Genomic DNA, 25,238 nt, shown 5'->3' with positions numbered 1-25,238 from the left:
TTATGAAATTGGGGGCATACTGAAGTACAGATTGGTCTCATATACTTACTGTATATGGGTGCAGTGTTAGGCTACTTTCACATCTGCGCTTTTCTTTTCCGCTATTGTGATCCGTCATAGGATCTCAATACCGGAGGAAAAATCTTCAGTTTTGTCCCCCATTCATTGTCAATGGGGACAAAAACTGAACTGAAGGTAACGGAGTGCACCAGAATGCATTCCGTTCCAATTAATTGCATACCCATGATGCACACAAAAGCGCAGCAACAGCTTTTTTGAGTGCATCCTGGGATGAGGAGCAAGGCAGATTTGTTATGACTCACAATGTAAGTCAATGGTGACGGATCCGTTTTGTCTGATGCATCATAAAACGTATCCGTCACCCATTGACTTAAAATGGTTTTAGAGATGGATCTGTCGTGGCTATTTAGAGATAATTCAACACAAACAGATCATAAAGAATGCAGACAGTTGTATTATCATGACAGATGCGTTTTATGCTGATCCATGACGGATCCAGCAAAAACACTGATGTGAAAGTAGCCTTATGAGTCCATATACAAAGGCACTAATGCAGCAGCATCCTAAATATAGGGGGCCAAAAATACACTGACAAGGAAAAGGGTAACAATGTTTTGAACTTTTGAGTTTCAGGATCCATATCTCACTATCCAATAGAGTTTTGACCGTGAGACTACCATCATTTTATAGACAATCATGTTGGCTATCTCATACATAAATTGGGCTGGCAACTGTTTAGCATAGGATTAGTTATGCAAATTCTTGTTATGTAACTGCATTGTTAATGTTTTGCTTCTGGTGGTGGAACAATCTTTTTCTTCTTGTATACTACAAATTACAACCTGTTCTCACATTCCATAATAACTCAGTGTGTTATTAGGTTGATTCTCAAGCGAAAGATCACTGGTTTGAATCCAGGATCAGTCATGAAGAAGATTTCCCAAGAAAAGAAAAACAGCACCATCCAGCTCATCGAAAGAGGTATCTTGGACAAGAAAATTGTCAAACTGCATCATGTGACTGCCATGACAGCTGGAAGAATACGAAGTCCATTGATCCATTCCAAAGCCAAGAGGTGGATGTCCAGGCAAAATATCGGAGTCAACAAGTCGGCTAATCACAAGGTCTATCAGTTCTGTCACGACAAACATGCCAGTGGAGGTGGCTCGTATGCTTCGTAATGGTGAGATCACAAATATCCATGCAAGCACTGTGCAACACACATTACACAAGTCTGGAATAGAAGCTTTGACGTCAATATCGTCATAAGAAGTGTAGGCTCGAGTTTGCAAAAAAAATTTGAACAGTAGAATATTTGAGATGGGTGATTTGGAGCGATGAGACAAAAGTCAATAGACTGGGCTCTGATGGGTGCAAATGGCTCTGGAAGAAACAAGGGAAAAGTGGGCTAACAGATCGAGAAATTAAAGGAACTATCAGGTTTGGTGGAGGAAGCCTGATGATATGGGGTTGTTTCACAGCCAAAGTGTTGGATACTTAAACAGGATCGATTGTGGTTTTAAATGCTGAGTTATATGTGAGTATCCTACAAGATGGGTTACTTTGTACACTCGAGTACTATGGGTACAAAAAGGACTACATAATGTTCCAGCAGGACAACGACACAAACATACGTCCAGGTTGGCGAAGAAATGGTTCAATAACAATGAAGTAGAGGTGCTGGATTGGCCTTCACAGTCCCCAGACATCAACCTAATTGAACACTTGTGGGTAGAGTTGAAGAAAAAGCTGTATTTATACTCAAGTGAGTCGACCAGTAGGCACCAACATCGGGAAGGTGTAGAAGTGAATAGGGAACTGATTTCGGTTGAGACATGCTTGAATCTGATCGGGAGCATGTCCAGAAGGATTCAGGCAGTGTTGAAAGCCAAAGGTGGATTTACAAAATTCTAACAAAATAATAAAAATAAAAATTTTGAATTTTAGGAGAAAAACAGTAACAATGCAGTTACATGACAAGATTCTGCATACCTAGTCATATGCTAAATAGTTGCAAGTCCAATTTATCATAAGAAACTGACTGAATATTTGTTTATTCATATAACTGTCGACCGTTCCCATGAATAATAATAAGATGTTATTTGTGAAGGTAATTTAGTTTGGTCCCAAGTGGGAGGTATCTGGAGAGGAGGACTATGGGAGACCAAGGGAGGAAAATAATATATTGGTTGTTTGTGAATGTACTTTCACAATAAAAAAATATATATATATAAAAAAGAAAAATTATACAACTCCAATCTCAAAACATTATATTATTTTCAGTTTTTGTACCAGTGTGATCTGCTTTTGCAATGATGCGACATGAGATTCTGTTACTAATTCCTGTGGATCACTGCAATCATCCTAATGAGTAGTTACATTAGTTTAAAACAAGTACCTTAATGTTATCTAATATATAAAGCTGAGTGTATGTGTGTGTGTATGTCCGCTAAAGGAATCTGCACCGTCGCATTTACAATCACGAAATTTGGCACACAGGTACATCAGGTGTCCGGGAAGGTTTTAGACCAGGTCTCAGCTCTCTAGGACGTACTGTTCCTGAGATTTTTCCAAAAAATGCATTAGCCAATAGAAGCTTGGTCACATGACCCTTATCAGCCAATAGAAGCTCTTAGGTCCTTCAGCCTCCACATACAGTTTTACTTCAGGTTTCCATAACAACCCAGCCATTTATCTTCACTGCTGTAGGAGAGCTTTAAAGGAAATCTGTCACAAGGATAATTGCTATTGAAGTAAATCCATGGCCTAATAGCACTTAGTACCTTATTTCAAGATGTGCCTTTGTTCCAGCAATAGATGTTTTTATCCTCTGAAAATCCAGTTTATTTGATATGCAAATGAGCCAGTAATATGGCCAGATGGGCGTCACTCTTGCAGGAAGGAGCCCAGACACAATGTGTCCACCCACTAGGCCACGTCCCCTCCCACTCCTGAGCCAATGGGGATTGAAAAAAATGAAGGTAAAAATCAACTTCCGTAAGCTGCAGGGGTGGGAGGGAGGGTGACTGTCTCCCTGCAGCTCACACTCACTTAGGCTCCACTACACTTAGGCTCCATTCAGACGTCCGTAGTGCATGTGCTGTCCGCATCTCTTCTGGCCCTATAGAGAATGAATGTGTCCGCACCTGCTACGCATAATTGCGAAATGGATGCGGACCCATTCTACGAACGTGTGAATGGACCCTTAGAGTGAGCTGTTCAAAAGGACACGCCCATGATCCGGTTAGGCCACGCCGCCTCCCACTCCTTAGCCGACGTAGATTTAAAAAATGAAGTTAAAAATCAACTTCTAGGTCCCGGTGTCATGCCCATATCTGGTTAGGTCACGCCCCTCCACTGCTTAGCTGACAGGGATTTAAAAAATGAAGTTAAAAATCAACTTCTGTCAGCTGCAGAGGTGGGAGGGGGTGGGCTGCTGCGGAGGTCCAATTTTAAGGGACGGGGCACTGTGGGGGGTCAGTGTTAAGGGGTGGGGGCTGTGGAGGTCACTGTTTTGGGGGCGGGGTGCTTCAGCTAGTCTAATATATAAAGCTGAGTGTATGTATGTGTGTGTGTATGTATGTCCGCTAAAGGCATTTACAATCACAAAATTTGGCACACAGGTACATCAGGTGTCCGTGAAGGTTTTAGATTGGGTCTCTAGCACATACAGTTCCTGAGATGTTACAAAAAAATTCAAATATGACACATCACATGACCTACATTAGCCAATAGAAGCCTGAAGGTCTTTCTCTTCGTATACCAACTTCATATCCCAGCTGCCATACACACGGGCACATGTCCCTTATCAGCCAATAGAATCTTGCAGGTCCTTAGTCTCCACATACACACAGTTTTACAGCAGGTTTCCATAACAACCCAGCCATTTTTCTTCACTGCTGTAGGTCAGCTTTAATGGGGCAGGGAGCTGTGGATGACACTGTTAAGGGAGCGGAGTGCTGTGGGGGTCACAGTTCATGGGCAGATAGGGTGGCCATTCAGGCCACCCTCAAAAGATCGTTTAAAACCCCTGCCCCCAGGTCCCACTAAGCCACGCCCCCTCCTAATCTGCAGCCAACAGGGATTGAAAAGATGAAGGTAAAAATAAACTTCTGTCAGCCGCAGAGGTGGGAGGGAGGGTGACTTTCTCCCTGCAGCTCACGCTCAGACAGCACAGTGCTGCTGTCTGAGTGAGCTGTTCAAAAGAAGATCCCTGTGTCCGTCCAGGCCCTGCGCCGGAGAGAGGACAGAGGACAGGGAGTCTGAAAGCCGGACTGTCCGGCCTAAAACCAGACTTCTGGCCACCCTATGGGCAGGCTGCTGTAAAGGTTACAGTTAAAGGGATGGTCCACTATGGAGGTCAGTGTTAAAGGGCAGATTGCTGTAGAGGCCACTGTTAAGAGGAAGGGGTGTTGTGGAAATCACTATTAAGGAGATGGGGTACTGTGGAGGTCACTAATAGGTGGCCGCTTAGGAGGTCACTGTTAAAGGGGCGGGCTGCTGTAGAGGAAACTGTTAAGGGGACGGGATGCTGTCAAGGTCACTGTTAAAGGGGCGGGGTACTGTAGATGTCACTGTTATAGTGGATACTGTTGATATATTTTAAAGACACACACAAACATTAAATAAAATAGATGAAATATACCCGTGCAAAGTCATTTCCTTCTGCTAGTGTGATCATAAAATAAAAATAAAAACATTCAGTAGTCTATGGATAATATATAGATAGAGATAAATACAACTTTATCTCATGAAGATAAACAGATTCCCCTGTGATGAGCTGATAACTGTGGGCCTAGCTTCTGCATCCTGAGGCAAACTGTTGTTATTGATGGTGTTTTGGCCACAAATTTCCTCTGCAGTGACCTAAGAATGTTGTTAGATGCCAGCCTTCATTTCCCTATGTAATAAATATACTGACAGGGCAGAAGCTACTATTGCAGAAATATTATATATAGGGACGCTTACCAGACAACCTTACAACTGGAGCTTAGCCGGCCCTCTAGCTGCAAGCACCTTTATATATCAAAGAGAAAGCATTATCCGAAGTCCGGCGTGGATAAGACCCAAGAGCGCATGCGTGAAGACACTCAAACAAGCGAGACGAACGCTAAGGAACACTGAGACTGGTAAGAGATATCTATTTCTCACTTACAGCAGCTGTTGAGGATGCCTTCAAATCAGGGCTAATTACGTTTGCTCTATTGCTCCAAATTGTTCTGATTCTAGGATTTTACATGCATGGAAGAACCCACATTGACACCAAGCAAGGGTCAAAGCAGTTTCTTATTTATTCAAGGAAGTGAAGCAGTTTATAAGGACATCAGAAGGGGCATGCCCCTGAGGCTTGTGGCATTTTTTCATTGGCAAGAATTCAACAATAAGAAAAGAGATAACACTTGGCATCTGCGCATTGTGCATTGTTTTACTAACTCTGGTATGCAAACTATATAAACATCTAAGTGCAAGCGCCATATTGCATTGGCTTCACTCTAACAGCAGTACAGCATACGTCATATATGACATATCAGGGAGGAGGGTCCTCTTGGAACTTAAGTGAATAAGGCGTAAACTGAGAGCTGGTGGATATGGCGGCTATCTCAATTAATCAAGAATGATATCCACATCTCTATCAGTCCCCCTCTTTGAAGCCATTTCAATTATTGGCCTAACGCTGTCTCTAATCTAAGTAGGTTCTACAATCTGTCCCATTGTACCTGTTGGTTGTTTCACCACTTTGGAGACAACCTATCCCTCTTGGATAGACTCCCTCGTAATGGACTTATACAATGGGAAGTCAGATTCTCACCTATCCCTAATACAGAATATATGGGGGCGATGTTAAGTGGTGGCTTCTCGATTGTGAACATAAAAACTATTAATATTGGGAATCTTTGGGCAATACTATCCATGGGTCACTGGACTGGAAGTATCAGTCTGTAACAGCTTTTTCACAGCTCAGAAAGCTATTTTTACTATCTCATTTGAAATACATATTCTGGATCAGCAGTCACACAAGGGGAAACAACAGCACACAAGACTCAACATTTTCTTGCAATGACTGGCGTAGATCCAATTAGACTTTCCTCTGAGCTTCACTGATGTGCTTGTGGTCAGCAACACTTGGAATGAACCACCAATACAGGGTTTGAGGACTTTTCTAATGTGTCTTTTTACTATACCACCCAATCTCCAGACACAAGTGGGTGGGTTTTCTGGTACTTTATCAGGATCTGAAAGTGAAGCAAAAACTCGAGAATGTATTTTAGTCAAATGCTTATGCAAACTGATCACACAATCTGTCATACAACCAAGTTGCATCTGGAGTATTGTTGAGATGTATTTATGAATATATATATTTTTAAACAGTTATTAAATGTCTTTATGATACTGTGAGCCAGCCATATTTATTTATTGTCAGAAGTTACTATTACTTAGTGACTTTCTGTTTTGGCTAATAGGAGCTCCTGAACAGGAGGCGTCTCCTATGACCAGGGCTGGACTGGGAATGAAATGCACCCCCTGGCATTTTAGATAGACAATACATTCAGCGATATCACACATACAGGAGAATATAGCACCACATACCTTTTACATCCAGTGATGTCTCTGATGTAGTTGTCTCTTTCTTTATTTTCTTCATTCAGCCCAGACTACCATGGTGACTTCTTTAAGCCGTGTCTCGTCTCTGCAGTTTGCCACAAAGACACCTTAGGTTCCTCACTTCTGTATCATTCCCCTTCCTCCTGGTGCCTCAACATTGTCATCCTGCTGTGCCTGCTTCCCCCAATTCCCCCAAATACTAAACTGAAGAAGTAACAGTGCCATACAAATAGTCTCCCACAAAGTAAGTGTTCCCAAAGGTCCTAACAATTCTAATTATCTCCTAGAGTGCCTTCCTTACTAGTGGTGACCCCCTACAGTGATAATGCTCCCTGAATAGAGCCCTTCATGTTGTGTTTAATAATAATAATGCCCCCACAGTTTCACCAGTAGTAATAATGCCCCATAGTGCCCCTATTAGTTATATTGTTCCTATCCAGTGCCCCCAATAGTTATAGTGTCTCCCTGAAGTGTCTCCAGTGTTATACTGCCACAATGACGTCAACACTTTACAACCACCTGTGCTACCTCATAAGCTTTAGCAATAGTGGCCTGTGGCCTATGAGAGCTGAATAGCAGGGCCGGGAACCATTGGTTCCCATGCCCCACTGCACTATTTTGAAGACGGCAATACAGTTGTATCTCCGAGTGGCACTACTTTTAGGGCCCTGGATATTTTGACCTCCAGCGCAGTGCAGCCCTGCGTAATATGTCCACAAGTCAAAATAGGGAATATATAAAAGACTTGTCTTGACAAGACAACCACCGTATGCTGAAATTTGGAGATTTTATGAACTAAAGGTACATTCCCAACTTTCAAAGAATAAACGTTATTATATGGTTAATATGTTTTAAAGGGGCTGTCCCAACTTGTCAAGCCTTGTCCATGTGTCCAATAAACCAGAGAGGGAGGCAATGGCAGAACAGCAACTCCTGCTCTGTTGGCTTGAATTTATTTGAATGGACATCAATTTCAGTTTTCCCTGGTCTTAACATCTGATCAGTGGGGATCCACATAAGATCCAGAGCCATGGCAATCAGTTGATTGAGTGAGCAGCTTACTTTACCTGAGAATTTTTGCCAAGCTGGAAAGTACTCTTCAATGCATTGTTCTAGTCCAGCAGGAGCCTTCGTCTGAGATTCTGTCATATTTCATGGGAAGAATAGCACAGCATACATCGTTATCCTTCCCACCAAACCGATGGACACTGTAGCCAAACCCAATGGACCATACTATAAGTCAACAGGGTCTGTCGGCCACTGTTGGTGTCTGTCATATGATGAATCCAGCATTACATTATTTTCCTTTTTTTGCTGCTCTGACAGAATTGAAAAATGAAAAACTTGATGGACAGGTGAACAGTCTTACTTTTCTTTTGCAGTTGCATTCAAGACACCGTTGCCCTCTAATCTAAACACAGCATAGGCACATTAGTATATTTTTTTTTGCAAATTCTTCCACGTGGTAATCTTATTTTTTTTGTTTGTTTTTAGTAAAAAACACATGACAACACAGGTCAGAATGATTGTAGTTTTTCACAAGCTGGAGATTCTCACAAGCTAATAACCAGTTGCTGAATGTATCTGTAGAACAATGTAAATTGAGTGTCCAATGAACCATGGTATAACTGCCCATAACCTAAGTATAAAAATTGTCCTTAAAATGTTATGATGTCAGATATCGCAAAATGTTTAGTAGTCTTGCGTGTGCTTATTAGATCCTGTTGATGAATGACTGAACTAAATAGCCACTGGAATCTGAACGTAAAGAACAAAATCTTCTATAGTAAGAAAAATGAGTTGCTTACCAGACTAATAGTTCTCAGAGAAGGCAACAGAATTTATGGAGCACTACAACTCTTTTCAAGGTTCTCTTTTCATTTGTTCATTAAATGGCAAAATGCAACATAACAATGAAGGGCTTGCTACATAGGATTGCTACACCAGCATTATAAGGTAAGTGGGAGCCCTTTTACAGTCTTTACATTGAGGCCTAGAAACTTCAATTTATGCCTCTGATGATTATATATCCAGTGTGTAAAGTTCCTGCACTCTGTTTTAAGTCAGAACCCTGATTGGAATGAAAAAACATAATGAGGAACCAGTAGACCGAAATAAGTTAATAAATAGTGTTGGTCGAGACGAGCACCAAAATGCTCGGGTGCTCGAATAGAACACCTCGGGATGCTCGGGTGCTCTACCGAGTACCCGAGCACAATGGAAGTCAATGGGAGAACCCAAGCATTAAACCAGGCACACCCTGCTCTGAAGAGGGGAGGGTGTCTGGTTCATAGTAAAAGGTCAGAAATTTATGGAAACACCACTTAAATGTTTCGGGAACATCATGGGGAGGATGTCTGGATGCATCTTGGACTCCCAGGTTGCTGCTGGGAACGGTGTTGTCCGAGTAGTACGCCACTTTTACAAACTGACAATAATACGCACCAAACCGAAGATAAAATCGATTTTAGAGAAAAATTGTTAGGAAACAATCTTTCCTGTATATTTGTTTGTATATAAAGTGCAAGTGCTGCCAAAAATTACAAGGAAGAGGCACTCCGATACAACCTGTATATCACATGAAGGAGGGCCTCATTCACATCGTGGTACAATTGTTCAGGTAGTGGGACTCCTACAGTCATAAAGCCTATGCACTAAGGGAAAGGACACTCCAATACACCCTTTATTACACATAAAGGAGGGCATCATACACTCTTGAAAAATTATGATTGCTGGCCTGCTGGTGACCCTCAAAAACATTAGGAGCAAGGGCCTGCTGGTGACCCTCTAAAACATTAGGGGCGTGGGCCTGCTGCTGATCTGACCATCTAAAACATTAGGGGCGAGGGCCTGCTGCTGGCCGAGATGACCATCTAAAAAATGTTGTGGGCGAGGGCCTGCTGCTGAGCTGACCATCTAAAAATTTAGGGGTGAGGGTCTGCTGCTCAGCTGACCCTCTAAAACCTTATGGTTGAGGGCCTGCTGGTGACCCTCTAAAACATTATGGGTGAGGGTCTGCTGCTGAGCTGGCCTTCTAAAACATTAGCATGTTGATATGATGGAGGAGGATGAGGACGAGAAAAGGGAGATTGAACCATATACCCTTTTTAGTGGTGGAAGGGGTGCATGGGAATACATAAAAGCCACATTCAGAGTGCCTTCATGCTCAGCCGCTTTCCTCTTGTGGAGTAGAGAAGTCAGGGGCAATCCAGGCCTTGTTCATTTTTATAAGAGTCAACCGGTCAGCATTTTCAGTTGACAGGCGGATGCACTTATCAGTTATTATGCCCCCAGCAGCACTGAATACACTCTCTGACAAAACGCTGGCGGCGGTGCAGGCCAGCACCTCCAAGGCGTAGAGCGCCAATTCGTGCCACGTGTCCAGCTTGGACACCCAATAGTTGTAAGGCACACAGGGATCACTGATGACTCTGACACGGTCTGCTACTGACTGTGGATGCTCCAGAGTTTGGGAATCAGGGCACAACATTTCCTCATGTCCCTGTTCAAGCGGGCTTGGCGAGAGGCCCAAATTAAGGAATGGCGATGAAAACAGCTCCTCGGAATATCTGAGTGTGGGATCACTTGTTTGCCAAGACTCTCCATGGTGGGTGGAAGGAGTATCAGGGTGAGTATTCTGTTGACCAGACTCTTGACTACTAACTGAGACTGGACTTTGTGGAAGACAGGGTGGTGCTTAACCGACTGGAAGCATTATCTGCTGCAATCCAACCGACCACCCTGCAAACTGGGACATGAAGTTAGGTATCGTGGATGAGTGTGTTCCTTGTGCTCTGGCAACAGGCACAGTTTCACCATGCCCAGGGCCACGGCCTCTGCCTGCATGATCAGCAGCACGGCCACTTCCCCGTCCCTTACTGCTCGCCTTGTGCATATTAAATGGTATATATGCTTGCAAGTATGTCACACGTACAGTAGCGCAGGTTTTGTAAGTGTATGCGCAAATAAAGTACACAGAATGTCACAGATATTTTTAGGATGCGCACACGTTAAACAGGAGGTATAACGCAAGAAATGTCGCTGTCACCACCGCCTAAAAAAAAATTAAACTGAATGAATGTCACTGATATTTAGGATGCGCACACGTTAAACAGAAGGTATAGCGCAAATAATGTCGCTGTCACCAGTGGCTAATAAAAAATGACAATTAATGTCACTGATATTTCAGATGCGCTAACATTATACTGGAGATGTAGCGCAGGTAATGTCGCTGCCACCAGCAGCAAAAAAAATTGACTGAATGTTACTGATATTTCGGATACGCAAACGTTATACAGGAGATGTAGCGCAGGTAATGTCACTGTCCGCAGTGGACACCGTCTACGGAAAAAGCACACTGCATGTCACAGATATTTTTAGACTGCGCTTACGGTAGACAGATGTAGCGCAGATAATGTCGCTGTCACCAGCGGCGAAAAAATTACACTGAATGTCACTGATATTTCGGATGCGCTAACGTTATACAGGAGGTGTAGCACAGGTAATGTCGCTGCCACCAGCAGTAAAAAATTTGACTGAATGTCACTGATATTTTTGATACGCAAACGTTATACAGGAGATGTAGCGCAGGTAGTGTAACTGTCTGCAGCGGACACCGTCTACGGAAAAAGTACACTGGATGTCACAGATATTTTTAGGCTGCGCACACATTACATATATGTAGCGCAGATAATGTCGCTGTCACCAGCGACAAAAAAGAATTACACTGAATGTCAGATATTTTGGATGCGCTAACGTTACACTGGAGATGTAGCCCAGGTGATGTCACTGTCTGCAGTGGACACCGTCTACGGAAAAAGTACACTGGATGTCACTGATATTTTTAGGCTGCGCACATGTTAAGAGATGTAGTGCAGATAATGTCGCTGTCTGCAGTGGCCAAACAATTCCAAGCTATTTAGTGCAGGTTGCGCTAAAAATATATATAGCTGCCAGATACAACTATAGTCCTTAAAAGGACTTTTTCAATCCCTACACTATCTCTCCCTTCTGCTCTCCAGCTCTCTCTGACTAATAATGAGCAGAACACGTGTCATTGGGTGATATATAGCACCCGATGACGTGTTCCGGCCAGCCAATCACTGTAATGCCAGCAGCAAACATGGCTACGGCATTACAGTAAAAGGTGGTACTTACCTGCACGTTTATTGGCTTCATAGCTGCCAACAAACGTGCGGGGAGGAGACTCGAGCATGGCGCTCGAGCACATGCGGTATTTGGCCGAACACCGCGATGTGCCGAGCATCGCAATGCTCGAGCCAAATTAGTGTTCGGCCAAGCATGCTCGCCCAACACTATTAATAAATTAGAATAAGTAAAATTGGAATAAACGTACTGTACTGTAAGTGGGATTAGCTCACCATTCATCTATGTATCATTTAAGAAATATAGTAATCTTCATTTTAGGGTCCATTCACACGTCCGTGTGTGTTTTGCGGATCCGTGGATCCGCAAAACACGGACATCGGCGGTGTGCGTTCCGCATTTTGCGGACCGCACATCGCCGGCATCCTCATAGAAAATGCCTTTTCTTGTCCGCAATTGCAGACAAGAATAGGACATGTTCTATTTTTTTCGGGATCGGAATTGCGGACCCGGAAGTGCAGATCCGCAATTCGGGATCTGGGCAGCACATTGTGCTGCCCCATAGAAATGAATGGGTCCGCAATTCCGTTCCGCAAAATGGGGAATGAAATTGCGGATGTGTGAATGGACCCGGGTCCATTCACACTCCCGTGTGTGTTTTGCGGATCCGCAAAACATGGACATCGCCGGGACTTAATAGAAAATGCCTAATCTTGTCCGCAATTGCACACAAGAATAGGACATGTTCGATATTTTTCGGGATCGGAATTGCGGACCCGGAAGTGCGGATCCGCAATTGCTGCCCCATAGAAATGAATGGGTCCGCAATTCCTTTCCGCAAAATGCGTATCGAAATTGCAGACGTGTGAATGGACCCTAAGGATGCTGATGATTATGTAGAAACATCATGGTGTGTGGCAAGAATTACATAGTACGGTGTTAGCCAGAAAAAAACTGTGTTGTTGAATACATTTACGTTAATAAGTACAAAAGTATTACGGAAGTGATAACTTTATAGGCTAACCTGAAAAAAAACATAGTGCAAGCTTTCAGAACACAAAGGTTCCTTCTTCAGGTCAATTGCAAATGGAAGAATGAGAAACCAGCACAACACTGACAGGATGTACATGGAGGGGCGCAGAATTAAGATAAGGCCGAGCAACAAGTGGACATGGTCAGCGGAGACAATATAGATTAGGGATTGGGAGTCGAACTGAGGGAGGTGTGAATTTTGCCTAAATAGTGGGTCATAAAACTAGGGGTGAGATTCAGTCCATCACTTAATGACTGGAATTTAGCCATCATTTTCTCAAGATTTCCTGTTTACAACCGTGGGAATCCATTTCTCTGGACCAGGACACTCCATGGACGACTTAAAGGTTTTAATTCTCAAAGGGAATTTTAAGAATGATAGAGACAGGAAAACTTAATGACTGCAATGAAGTCATCATTTCAAGTTCCCGAGTGATGGACTGAATATCCCCCCTGGTTTTACTGTAGCATCCTATAAGTGCTGTGCCTGTTTCTCATTCTTCCATTTGTAATCCTACCTGAAGAAGGAGTCTTTGTGCTCTGAAAGCTTGCAATTCGCTTTTTTCTTGGATAGCCTATAAAGGTATCACTCCCTTAATACTTTTGTATTTATTAACGAAAAGGTATTCAACGTCACACAGGAACATCATGAAATTGTATGCATTACACTGAGATGCTCAATTTAAATGCTTCCAAGTGCTTCCATTCAATGGGGTTGTGTCACTTCAGCAAGTGGCATTTATCATATAGAGACAGTTAATGCAAGTCACTAATGAATTGTTATTATCCATATTGCTTCCTTTGCTGTCTGGATCCATTTTTACATCACATTGTACACTGCTTGTTTCCATGGTAATGACCACCCTGCAGTCCATCAGCGGTGGCCGTGCTTGCACACGTGACACAGCCCCTTTAACCAATGTATTATTTAATTTTGTTTAATATCATATTCTTTAAGAGAACTTTATCTTTTGTGTCATTAAATCTTAAATCTATAGTAAGTAACTTGACCTGGCATACAACAACAGAGGTACAGTACTGTACACACATTTATACTACACATCCCAAAGTTAGAACTAGTGGGATTGATCATCGCAGCCTTTCAGAGGAAATTAGCAATAGAAATAGCGCAACTTAAGACATCAATGACTTTCAACATCATAACATGCCACATTTACAGCCCATCCATTGATTAAAGTGGCTCTGTCACCATGATCAACCCTATTCAACCAGACATACTGGCTGGTAGGGCTAATCATGCCGATTAAAACATTACCTTTCTTTTGTCTGTACGTTAAACGGCTGCAGAGGAATTTGCGTTTTTATTCATATGCAAATGAGTAATTTGAGCACTCAGAGGCGGGGCTGAATATTCTGAGCACTGCTATGTAACACCCCCTGTGCTCTGCACACGCCCCCTCCCCTTGACTGACAGGGCTAGACATCAGCAAGTCGAGGGCAGAGCTGTGTCCTGGCTTATACATATCTACTGTATACGTGTATATTATACACACTCTGTGCTATAGCTTTGTCCACACTGAGATATGCTCAGAAAGCTGATATATATATACAGTACAGACCAAAAGTTTGGACACACCTTCTCATTCAAAGAGTTTTCTTTATTTTCATGACTATGAAAATTGTAGATTCACACTGAAGGCATCAAAACTATGAATTAACACCTGTGGAATTATATACTTATCAAAAAAGTATGAAACAACTGAAAATATGTAATATTCTAGGTTCTTCAAAGTAGCCACCATTTGCTTTGATTACTGCTTTGCACACTCTTGGCATTCTCTTGATGAGCTTCAAGGGGTAGTCACCTGAATAAGTGGGTTTAATAAGTGGGATTTCTTGCCTTATAAATGGGGTTGGGACCATCAGTTGCGTTGTGGAGAAGTCAGGTGGATACACAGTCTTACTGAATAGACTGTTAAAATTTGTATTATGGCAAGAAAAAAGCAGCTAAGTAAAAAAAAACTAGTGGCCATCATTACTTTAAGAAATGAAGGTCAGTCAGACTCTGAAAGTGTCCCCAAGTGCAGTCACAAAAACCATCAAGCGCTACAAAGAAACTGGCTCACATGCGGACCGCCCCAGGAAAGGAAGACCGAGAGTCACCTCTGCTGCGGAGGATAAGTTCATCCGGGTCACCAGCCTCAGAAATCGCAGGTTAACAGCAGCTCAGATTAGAGACCAGGTCAATGCCACACAGAGTTCTAGCAGCAGACACATCTCTAGAACAACTGTTAAGAGGAGACTGAGTGAATCAGGCCTTCATGGTAGAATATCTGCTAGGAAACCACTGCTAAGGACAGGCAACAAGCAGAAGAGACTTGTTTGGGCTAAAGAACACAAGGAATGGACATTAGACCAGTGGAAATCTGTGCTTTGGTCTGATGAGTCCAAATTTGAGATCTTTGGTTCCAACCACCGTGTCTTTCTGCGACACAGAAAAGGTGAACGGATGGACTCTACATGCCTGGTTCCCACCATGAAGTATGGAGGAGGAGGTGTGATGGTGTGGGGGTGCTTTGCTGGTGACACTGTTGGGGATTTATTCAAAATTGAAGGCATACTGAACCAGCATGGCTACAACAGAATCTTGCAGCAGTATGCTATTCCATCTGGTTTGCGTTTAGTTGGACCATCATTTATTTTTCAACAGGACAATGACCCCAAACACACCTCCAGGCTGTGTAAGGGCTATTTGACCATGAAGGAGAGTGATGGGGTGCTGCGCCAGATGACCTGGCCTCCACAGTCACCGGACCTGAACCCAATCAAGATGGTTTGGGGTGAGCTGGACCGCAGAGTGAAGGCAAAAGGGCCAACAAGTGCTAAGAATCTCTGGGAACTCCTTCAAGAGTGTTGGAAGACCATTTCAGGTGACTACCTCTTGAAGCTCATCAAGAGAATGCCAAGAGTGTGCAAAGCAGTAATCAAAGCAAAAGGTGGCTACTTTGAAGAACCTAGAATATGACATATTTTCAGTTGTTTCACACTTTTTTGTTATGTATATAATTCCACATGTGTTAATTCATAGTTTTGATGCCTTCAGTGTGAATCTACAATTTTCATAGTCATGAAAATAAAGAAAACTCTTTGAATGAGAAGGTGTGTCCAAACTTTTGGTCTGTACTGTATATATATCTGCTGTATTTATAGGCACAATGTATGATTATGAAGACACCTGTGCTGTGAGTTTATAAGCATAGAACCAGGCATGTCTATGCAGTAATGCTATAGCTTAGTGGTATAGTGATCTGCCTTGAATATAGATATCTCTGTTTCAACTCGAAGTAGAGGTGTATTTTTTTTCTATTTCTTTTCTTTTGTATTTAAAACTATATTAAAAGGCTCTACTATAGTAAACAATATGTAATAATATAGTAATAATAATAATAATAATAATAATAATAATAAGGCCTTACTTTATTGAGAATAGTGTTTTTTTTTTCTTCTAAAAACGGTTACTGCTTTATTCATAGACACAATATATGATTATGAAGAAACCAGTAATATTTATTAGCTTTCTAAAAAAAAATTATTCTCCATTCACACTTCTGCAATTCTGTGCCGCATTTTGCGGAACGGAATTGCGGACCTATTCATTTCTATGGGGCCACACGATGTGCTGTCCGGATCCGGAAATGCCTATCCGCACTTCCGGGTCCGCAATTCTGTTCCCCAAAGATATAGAACATTTTCTATTCTTGTCCGAAATTGCTAACAAGATTAGGCATTTTCTATTATAGTGCCGGCGATGTGCGGTCTGCAAAATGCGGAACACACATTGCTGGTGTCCGTGTTTGTGGATCCATGGATCCGCAAATCACATACGGATGTGTGAATAGACCCTAATAAGGACATTGACTTTTCTTATGGGATAAATGTGAAAGACTCAAACCTGGGATCTTCACATACAAAACCAGCTGCTTAACTTCTACATACATTCTGCCTGTGAATACAGCAGTGATATGTAGATCAGCTTTCTGAGCAGATCTCAGTGTGGTGAAACTGTAGTACAGAGTGTGCATAATACACATCCTGTATATACAGTATATCTGTAAAGAATAAATCAAGGCAACTGGACGTACTGTAGATTTCTTGAAAACGTTTCACTCGTTCTTCCAACGAGCTTTCTCAATTCTGAGTGACTGTACAAAAATTCTGGAAATAAATATGTAACTGAATTCACATCTGGTAATTATACCCAGCATTGGGTCAAAGGTGTTGATTCCATTATCCTAATTGGAGTCAGTAGGTGATAAAGACTGTAGATGGCATCCTTCATGCCTTGTTTGTACCAATCTACCTCCTTATCCAAAACACGTACTTGACTGTCTTCAAAGGTGTGACCTGTTCCTTTTAGATGTAAGTACACGGCTGAATCTTGACCAGAGGTTTTGGCTCTTCTATGCTGAGCCATACGCTGATGTAGTAGTTGTTTTGTTTCGCCGATATACAGTTTTGAGCATTCCTCATTGCACTGGACTGCGTGCACAATGTTGTCCATTTTGTGTTTAGGCGTTGGGTCTTTGGGGTCAACCAGTTATGGCTCAGTGTGTTGCTGGGTTTACAGCAAACAGGAATGTGATGTTTATTAAAAATCCTTTTGAGTTTCTCAGACACCCCAGCTACATATGGGATAACCATATTCTTGCGTCTGTTATGCTTCTCGCCCTCACTTGTAGTCTTGGTGCTCTTTCTTCTCCTTCCTTCTGTTTTGACAAAGGCCCAAACTGGATAGTCACAAGTTTTAAGTGCCCCTCTGAGGTTCCTTCGCCTTGGCCTCTGTGATGGTGGGGATTTTCTCTGCCCGGTGGTGTAGAGTCTGGATGACTCTCAGTTTGTGGCCTAGAGGATGGTGGGAATCAAATAGCAGGTACTGGTCTGTGTGTGTTGGTTTTTCGATAGACCTCTATTCCTAGCTTCCTTCCCTCTTCCACTGTTATAAGACAGTCCAGAAACGCCAGTTTGTTGTTCTGCATATGTTCCCGCGTGAAATTGATGTTATGATCCACTGAGTTGATGTGGTCGGTGAAAGCCTGTAACTCTTGTTTATGAATTTTTTACCCAAGCGTCATCCACATATCTGAACCAATGACTCTGTGAAATTCCCTTGAAAGTGGTCAGGGCTTTCCTTTCTACTTCCCCCATATACATGTTCGCTACAATAGGCGAGACTGACGATCCCATAGCACAGCTTGAATAGAGGCGGGGGGGTTAGACATCTATTGTCTGCCACATACAATGCTGTCTTGACACCTTTTTCTGGGAAGTCTTTATCACCTACTGACTCCAATTAGGATAATGGAATCAACACCTTTGACCCAATGCTGGGTATAATTACCAGATGTTGATTCAGTTACATTTTTATTCCCAGAATTTTTGTACAATCACTCAGAATTGAGAAAACTCGTTGGAAGAACGAGTGAAACGTTTTCAAGAAATCTACAGTAAGTCCAGTTGCCTTGATTTATTCTTTACAGATATACCATGACCTGTATAAATGAGAACCTTCACAGACTGTATATATAGAAGATATGTATAAGCCAGGACACAGCCTGATATCTAGCCCTATCAGTCAAGGGCAGGGGGGCTAATGTGCAGAGCACAAGGGGTTTTACAGCAGTGCTCAGACGATTCAGCCCCACCTCTGAGTGCTCGAATTACTCATTTGCATATGAATAAAAACACAGATTTCTCTGCAGCCGTTTAACATACAGACAAAAGAAAGGTACAGTTTTAATCAGCATGATGAGCCCTACCAGCTAGTATGTCTGGTTAAATAGGGTTGATCCTGGTGACAGAGACTCTATAAAGACTATGGACACCTTTGCACTGACTTTTTATTGTTCATGCTTCCTCAATGCAACTTTATAGTCTTCTTTAAAAATATCCACCATAATGCTAATTCTGTTTCTGATAGCTCTCTCTGCTCCCCCTCTCACTTTTCTCAGCATTAGAAATAGCAGCAGGAGGTAGCACAGGGCAGACTTGGATAGGGGGTGAGGATCCAAGGAGGGGAGCTCACACAGGCTGTAGATTTGGCAATTTGCTGCATCGTGGACATACAGATCTAGCATGTATTTTTCTGAAGGATATATGCCTTCATAAGAAAGGTCTAAATCTAGGAGCAGGTTGTAAATTGAATATCAGGGGGTTTAAAATGAATGAAGGAATAAAGACTGTATGCTGAAACTTAGTGAAACTTTTTTTACTCAAGGTAACCACTAACATATGTAAAAGTAATGTTTCCATGTCAAACGTGACCATCACCTTTAAACTTCTTCTCTACTAGAACTTGTCTGTCATTGATAGTCATATAGGTTTAAAAGACTTGGAGCAGGAATTATGAGTAAAAAGTAAATCACTGATTACCTCACCCACGCACAGTGATTGACAGCCTTCTCTATATGTGTACTGATACAGTGAGGTCTGTCGGTTATCTTGTGTGTTGGTAGAATGATCAGGGCTCTTGCTGTCTCTTCTACTGTGAGGACTTATTCTGCTTTTTACAAATCATATAAACCTATAAATCACAGAGCTAGGCTTCTATCCTTTTGTTTTGTAGGCCTGCATAAATCATCAGACTGGTTTGCTTTAGTAAGTTAGTGCAGAGTACATCCTGACATTCAATATAAAATAGGTAATAAAGCACTTACAGGGGTTGTCCCATCCGGACAGTCATGGCATATTGATAGGTTATGCTATAAATGTCCTGCAGGTTTTGGTCGTACCTCTTGGACCTGCGCCTATCTCACGAATGCATGCACTACAATAACAAGCTACCCCGGAAATCTGTTCATCCCATGAAATGACTTGACAAGCTCTAAGCAGGTGAAATAAGGAATGTCTGTAGTGTCCCACTAGGTAGGAGTGGGCACTACACAAGGGTTAATTGGGTAGCGTGTACTTCTACTCACAAGGGACCGTGATATTGTATTTATCCATGCATTTAATGTAAATTGCTGTGTGTTTTTACATGCAATAGTTCCCCTGTCATATGTTTACCAGGCCTAGTTGGGTGTAGTTTAGCCTCCCAGACACTAGAGGGAGATAGGGAGCCCCTAGTATAAATGTCCAGGCCCAGACAGGGAGTGGTTAGGTCATAGTCAGGAGTCTGTGGAGACAGAAGTGAGAAGGCACCAGCCCGGGATATGCTGATGGCCTCCTCCTGACATGCAACTGGACAGTCCTGGTTTCTAGCTGCACCAAGGGGCTAGATGAAGTACAGCCTGCTTGGAGACCGAGTTCATTCCAGGGGACTAGAGGCGTTACCTCGTCAGCCTGAAGCTCCTGAGGCTAAGGATTAGCTCAGTTGAGTCACCCCAGTAGAAGGACAGAACCTCCTGGGAGAAACCCACAGTCCTTCACCATTCAAGTAAGGATATTTCCAACAAAGATAAGTAACACTGATAGGCAGAGGCATTAGAAAGCAAAGCAAGGATTTAATACGAGAGGAAGATATATATTTTACCAAGGATTTAAGCCACCATTTAGGCATCCGGGCCTTGGGATTGAAACCAGACAGGCGTTCTAGGAAGAACAGTGTACGCTATTTCTGAGGAAAGGTACAACCTGATTCTGAGTGCATTGTGGATTTACCCTCTGAGTATCTTGCATAATCAATACCTGCCATCTTGTGAAATAATATATAACCGATTGAAGGAGTAAGGTAAGTAAATATAATTTAATTTAGAAAAAATATATACTACAATAGTACAAAAATACTCAATTTTATTAAGAAAATCACAAAAGACACATGATCAGCACTGGTCACAAATAAGACAATACATACAGGTTGCAATACATGTTAAAAACCAAGTGAACCGATGGTGGGCTGCCAATACATATATCTAAGGTAAAGTGCGAGTGCATAATTGTACCCAAAAGGTCATAAGTAGTGGACATGTAGTATCCAAAAGCTGTAGCTATTAGACACCACAAATATCCACATGTATATATGTGTCAAAATTTGCCACAAGCCGGTGTAAATGTATACACCAAAAGTTATCAAGATTAGGGCAATACCAAAAATCACAATTGTATTTGACACATGATGGAAACTATTGTATATACTGACCAATTGATTCAATTGTATCGTGCAGCAATACCACCGGTCCACTCCCCAACGCACGTTTCGCGTACAGCTTTTTCAAGGGGTATTGGTTGGCAAAGAGGAGGGTCATCCATAAATAGGTCAGGTGGATACATTTGATTGGTTGTTGGACTAGTGTTTAATTGCATTTGGGGCTCACCTGGGTATTATCACATGGCGGACTTTGCTGGAGCCTGGCCCCTCAGCCGCATGCCACCACATCCGGTGACGCCGCGCCGGTCCAGAGGAAGGCAGTCACACACATCCTGTGCGACACGCGTCACTCTGGAGCGGCCGGCGGCACACGAATGCGGCACATGCGCAGATAACCAAACATCCCTATTCCGCCATATTAGATAAGGGCACATGACATACCATACAGATATATCAGAAAATCAGATTGTTTTACATGAAATAATGACATCTTATCATATATACACCATAATAGGCACAGTTGTTACTATAACAGGCACAGTTGTTATCCTGAGGCATGAACACATATATACTGACAATCCACATCCAATATTTGTCAGTCTATCAATGTGTATATACATGTGCACAGAACCTCATCTCAATTCAACTTCAATGTATATGCATATATATATATATATATGTTTGTCAGGCGACAATACCCGAAGTGCACTTGCACTAAACAGATATTGTACATCTGACCACAATAGTCATACACATCGAGTAACATTTAGTTCGATATGTTATACTATGGTGGTGACGCATGCGCAGGAGAGGGCAAGGACCAGGCCTATGCCAAATGCTGTGAAAAACAAGTGATGAGAAATTATTATATATGAAGACAAAAAATTACAAGCTAATTGTCATAATAATTAGTTTTACAATATACTAAGGCCATAATTTGACCAAAACAATGTTATCACTCGGACTGAAGTGGGGGGCCTTAAACTACAAATTAGGAGGATATTAGGCGTTATTATTCCTATCGACCTCTTTTTCTGACATACATAATTAGCCATGGTAGGAGTAAGTAGTAATAAGGTCTCCCAAATCAGAAACCTCATAGTGCAAGGTGAAGTGCTGAAAAAGAGAATTGTTAAATGTATAAGACAAGAAACAAAATAAAGTGAATGAATACCAATATAAGTTACGTCAATTCTACATGTTAATAGTAACTAAAGTGTCACCATTACATATAATTGGCTATATGCCGTGAATCAAAATTATATATAAGTATCCCAAATTGTTCAAACATAAGGAAAGAACAAATGAGGATATGCCCTGCCAAGCCGTGAGTATTTCGCATACACCCCTATCCAAGCACCAATCACCTGTACACCGATATAGCCGATGTTCAGACTGATCACATCCCCAGTCACACTAAAGGTATCATGCGGCCAATTCTCACACCCCGAGCCTCTATATGCATAGAAAAATCACCCATCCTATCCAGCACCCATTGATGAGTGCCCTACAATCATCGCCATACACATAAACAAAAAGAAACCTGGACAGATCACGGAGATTCAAGGAGGAGGCATCACAAGAAAGATGCAAAAGGCACCTTGTCATTCAACCCATATGGCACCTGGGTTTGCAGTTTAATTATCCATTTACTTTCCACTTGTTCAAGTCGTCTGAAGAGATCGCCTCCTCGAGATCCTAGATTTACCCTATCGATGCCACGAACCCTCAGGTCCTGCCATCGATTATTGTGTTTCAACCGAAAGTGTCGTGCAACTGGTTTGAGTTTCAATATTCGTTCCCTATCATCAGCTGGCACCTTTGACGCCATCCGAATATCACTCTGATGTTCCTGAAGGCGTATACGCAATTCACGTGTCGTCATGCCTATGTAGATTAACCCACATGGACATGTTGCGTAATAGATGACGCCACAGGTGCTACAGTTGATAAAGTGCACAATTTTGTATACATCTTTACCAGATGAATCACTAAATGACACACTTTTTACCATAGCCTTACAGATGCTACAATGTCCGCACGGTGTCGAGCCCCACTTTGGTCCCCTGGACTGAAACAGGAATTCCTGGTTGTTAGGTGGGACATAATGGCTGGATACCAGAATGTCACTAAGATTCCTGCTGCGTCTAGAGACCAGAGTGGGGGCCGAGGTAAGTACCGAATTTAGGACATGATCACTTTGTAATACAGGCCAATATTTTACAAATGTTTTTCTGATGTTATTCCATTGTGGACTGTAATCCGTGATCATACAGACTGGTCGAGCCTCATCCACCGCTGCATTATGGACTTTTTTAGGCTTTGTTGTGAGGAGGGTCTGTCGTGATGTATTGACAGCTCGCTGGTACCCCCGTTCAATAACCACAGGGTGGTATCCTCTTTGTACAAAACGTTGTCGAAGCTGAGTTGATTCCTTTTCAAAGTCCTCTGTTGTGGTGCATAATCTTTTGGCTCTTAGAAACTGACCAATCGGTATAGATCGTTTTTGATGTTGTAGATGAAAGGACGATGCGTGTAACAAAGCGTTTACAGCAGTATCCTTGCGATGAATTGCCGTCGATAGAGTGCCATCCGTGGTCGTCTTGATGTTGATATCCAAAAATGTCATTTGACTTTGGGAGATGGTTTGGGTCAGTCTTATATTCCAATCATTCGCGTTAAGTTGTACCAAAAATAAATCAAGTGCCGTCCTGGATCCCTGCCAAACAAACAAAATATCATCTATAAAGCGGATCCAGGATATAACCTGTCCATCCGCCCCATCCATGATCTGTTGTACGTATTCACGTTCCCAAAGACCCAAAAATAGGTAAGCGTATGAGGGCGCACAAGTCGCCCCCATCGCCACACCTCGTAATTGGAGATAGTGTCGGTCTTTGAAAAGGAAATGATTATGTGTGAGTACAAAATCCAACAGAACTAGTATGAACTCCACCAGTTCCGGCGATAGATTCCTTGTCCGCAAAAAGAAACTGGAGGCCTTCAAGCCAAGCTCATGCTGGATACAGGTATACAGCGATTCTACATCGCATGTCACGAGGTACATATCATCTTCCATATGGACATTCTCCAACCGCTTCAACACATCGGTGGAGTCACGTACATAAGATGGAAGACATTGGACACATGGCTTGAGGTAGAAATCCAAAAAACGACAAATGGGTTCGCTAAGCCCACCACACCCCGACACTATCGGTCTACCCGGAGGTCTCGTTGAAGATTTATGCACCTTCGGTAGTAGATACAGTGTGGGGGTTATTGGATGCTTCACCACCAAGCCATTGTATACAGTCCTGTTAATGATTGATGACTCCACCGCTGTCAGCAGAACGGCCTGTATCTGCATTTGATAGTCATTGGTAGGATTAGAGGTCAATCTGCGGTAGCAGGCGGTGTCACGTAATTGACGATGGGCCTCCGCCTCATACATCTCGATAGGCCAGACTACCACATTTCCACCCTTGTCCGCCGGCTTAAATACCACCTTCTTCATTGCTTTTAATTGTTTTAAAGCCACTCTCTGAGATTGATTCAAGTTGTCATATGAACGTTTCGTGGGAAGGATAAATAGGTCCTTCACCACCATTTTTACAAACGTTTCAATTGCCGGGCTCAGAGACAAGGGTGGAAATGTGACAGACCGGCCACGAGTGAAGGGCGGAAATTTCGACTCACCTCCTTCCTGCTCCATCAGTAGTTCCTCTAGTGTTCGAAGCGCCTCCAATTCCTCCGGGGCTGTAAAGATATCATTTGAACACGTTTTAGAAAAGTGTTTTCTGTAGACCAACTTCCTTGCAAACAGGAACGTATCCTTGATTGCAGTGAAGTTGTCATATACAGACACAGGACTAAAGGATAGTCCAAAAGACAGCAGTTCCAGTTGGGGATCAGAAAAGGTTATATCCGAAAGGTTAATTACCTTTAGTTCCCCATTTTTGGAGTCATCCAGATTGTTGTATTTTCGTTTGATTGGAGTTTTTGATGTCATCATCGTCTGTCCCACTACTGTTGAACCCTCAGCACGTTGTGAGTGATTGCTCCGTATAGATGTCACCGAGCTTGAGGCAGAGCGATCGGTATTGCGTTTATAATGCCACCGAAATATTCTTTCATTTTGGTAGTCTGCAATATCACGCTGAAATTTCTTTGCCTTTTGTTCTTGAATTTCTTTTTCCCATCGGGCTTGGTCGTTGTTTAGATCTTGTTCAAATCGTGCCATCATTTCCGGGCTACCTATCAGTCGCAACTTATCCTGTAGTGGTGCAATTGACTTCTCTATATCCTCCAATTGTTTCTTTTCATATCCAATTAATAGCTCAATGAATGTACGTGAGCATAGTTTGCAGGCATCTTCCCATCTCTGTTTTAAGATGTCACCTCCCAATGGGAATGAAGGGCATACCTGAACTCG

At 42.5% G+C, this 25,238-nt stretch overlaps 1 long non-coding RNA gene across 1 annotated transcript; it reads right to left on the bottom strand.

Moving 5' to 3' along the window:
• Positions 1-23,347: 23,347 nt before the first annotated feature.
• On the bottom strand, positions 23,348-24,945 carry LOC122937956. The gene is made up of 3 exons (XR_006389953.1): positions 24,747-24,945; positions 24,503-24,562; positions 23,348-23,525 (listed from the first exon to the last, which is right to left on the bottom strand). It is a non-coding gene; the product is annotated as an uncharacterized LOC122937956 (long non-coding RNA).
• Positions 24,946-25,238: the final 293 nt, after the last annotated feature.

This window comes from Bufo gargarizans, chromosome 5, assembly GCF_014858855.1.
Source record: "Bufo gargarizans isolate SCDJY-AF-19 chromosome 5, ASM1485885v1, whole genome shotgun sequence".
Classification (NCBI taxonomy): domain Eukaryota; kingdom Metazoa; phylum Chordata; class Amphibia; order Anura; family Bufonidae; genus Bufo; species Bufo gargarizans.
The sequence above is the reverse complement of the archived record's forward strand: the minus strand, read 5'-3'. Positions and strand labels throughout refer to the sequence as shown.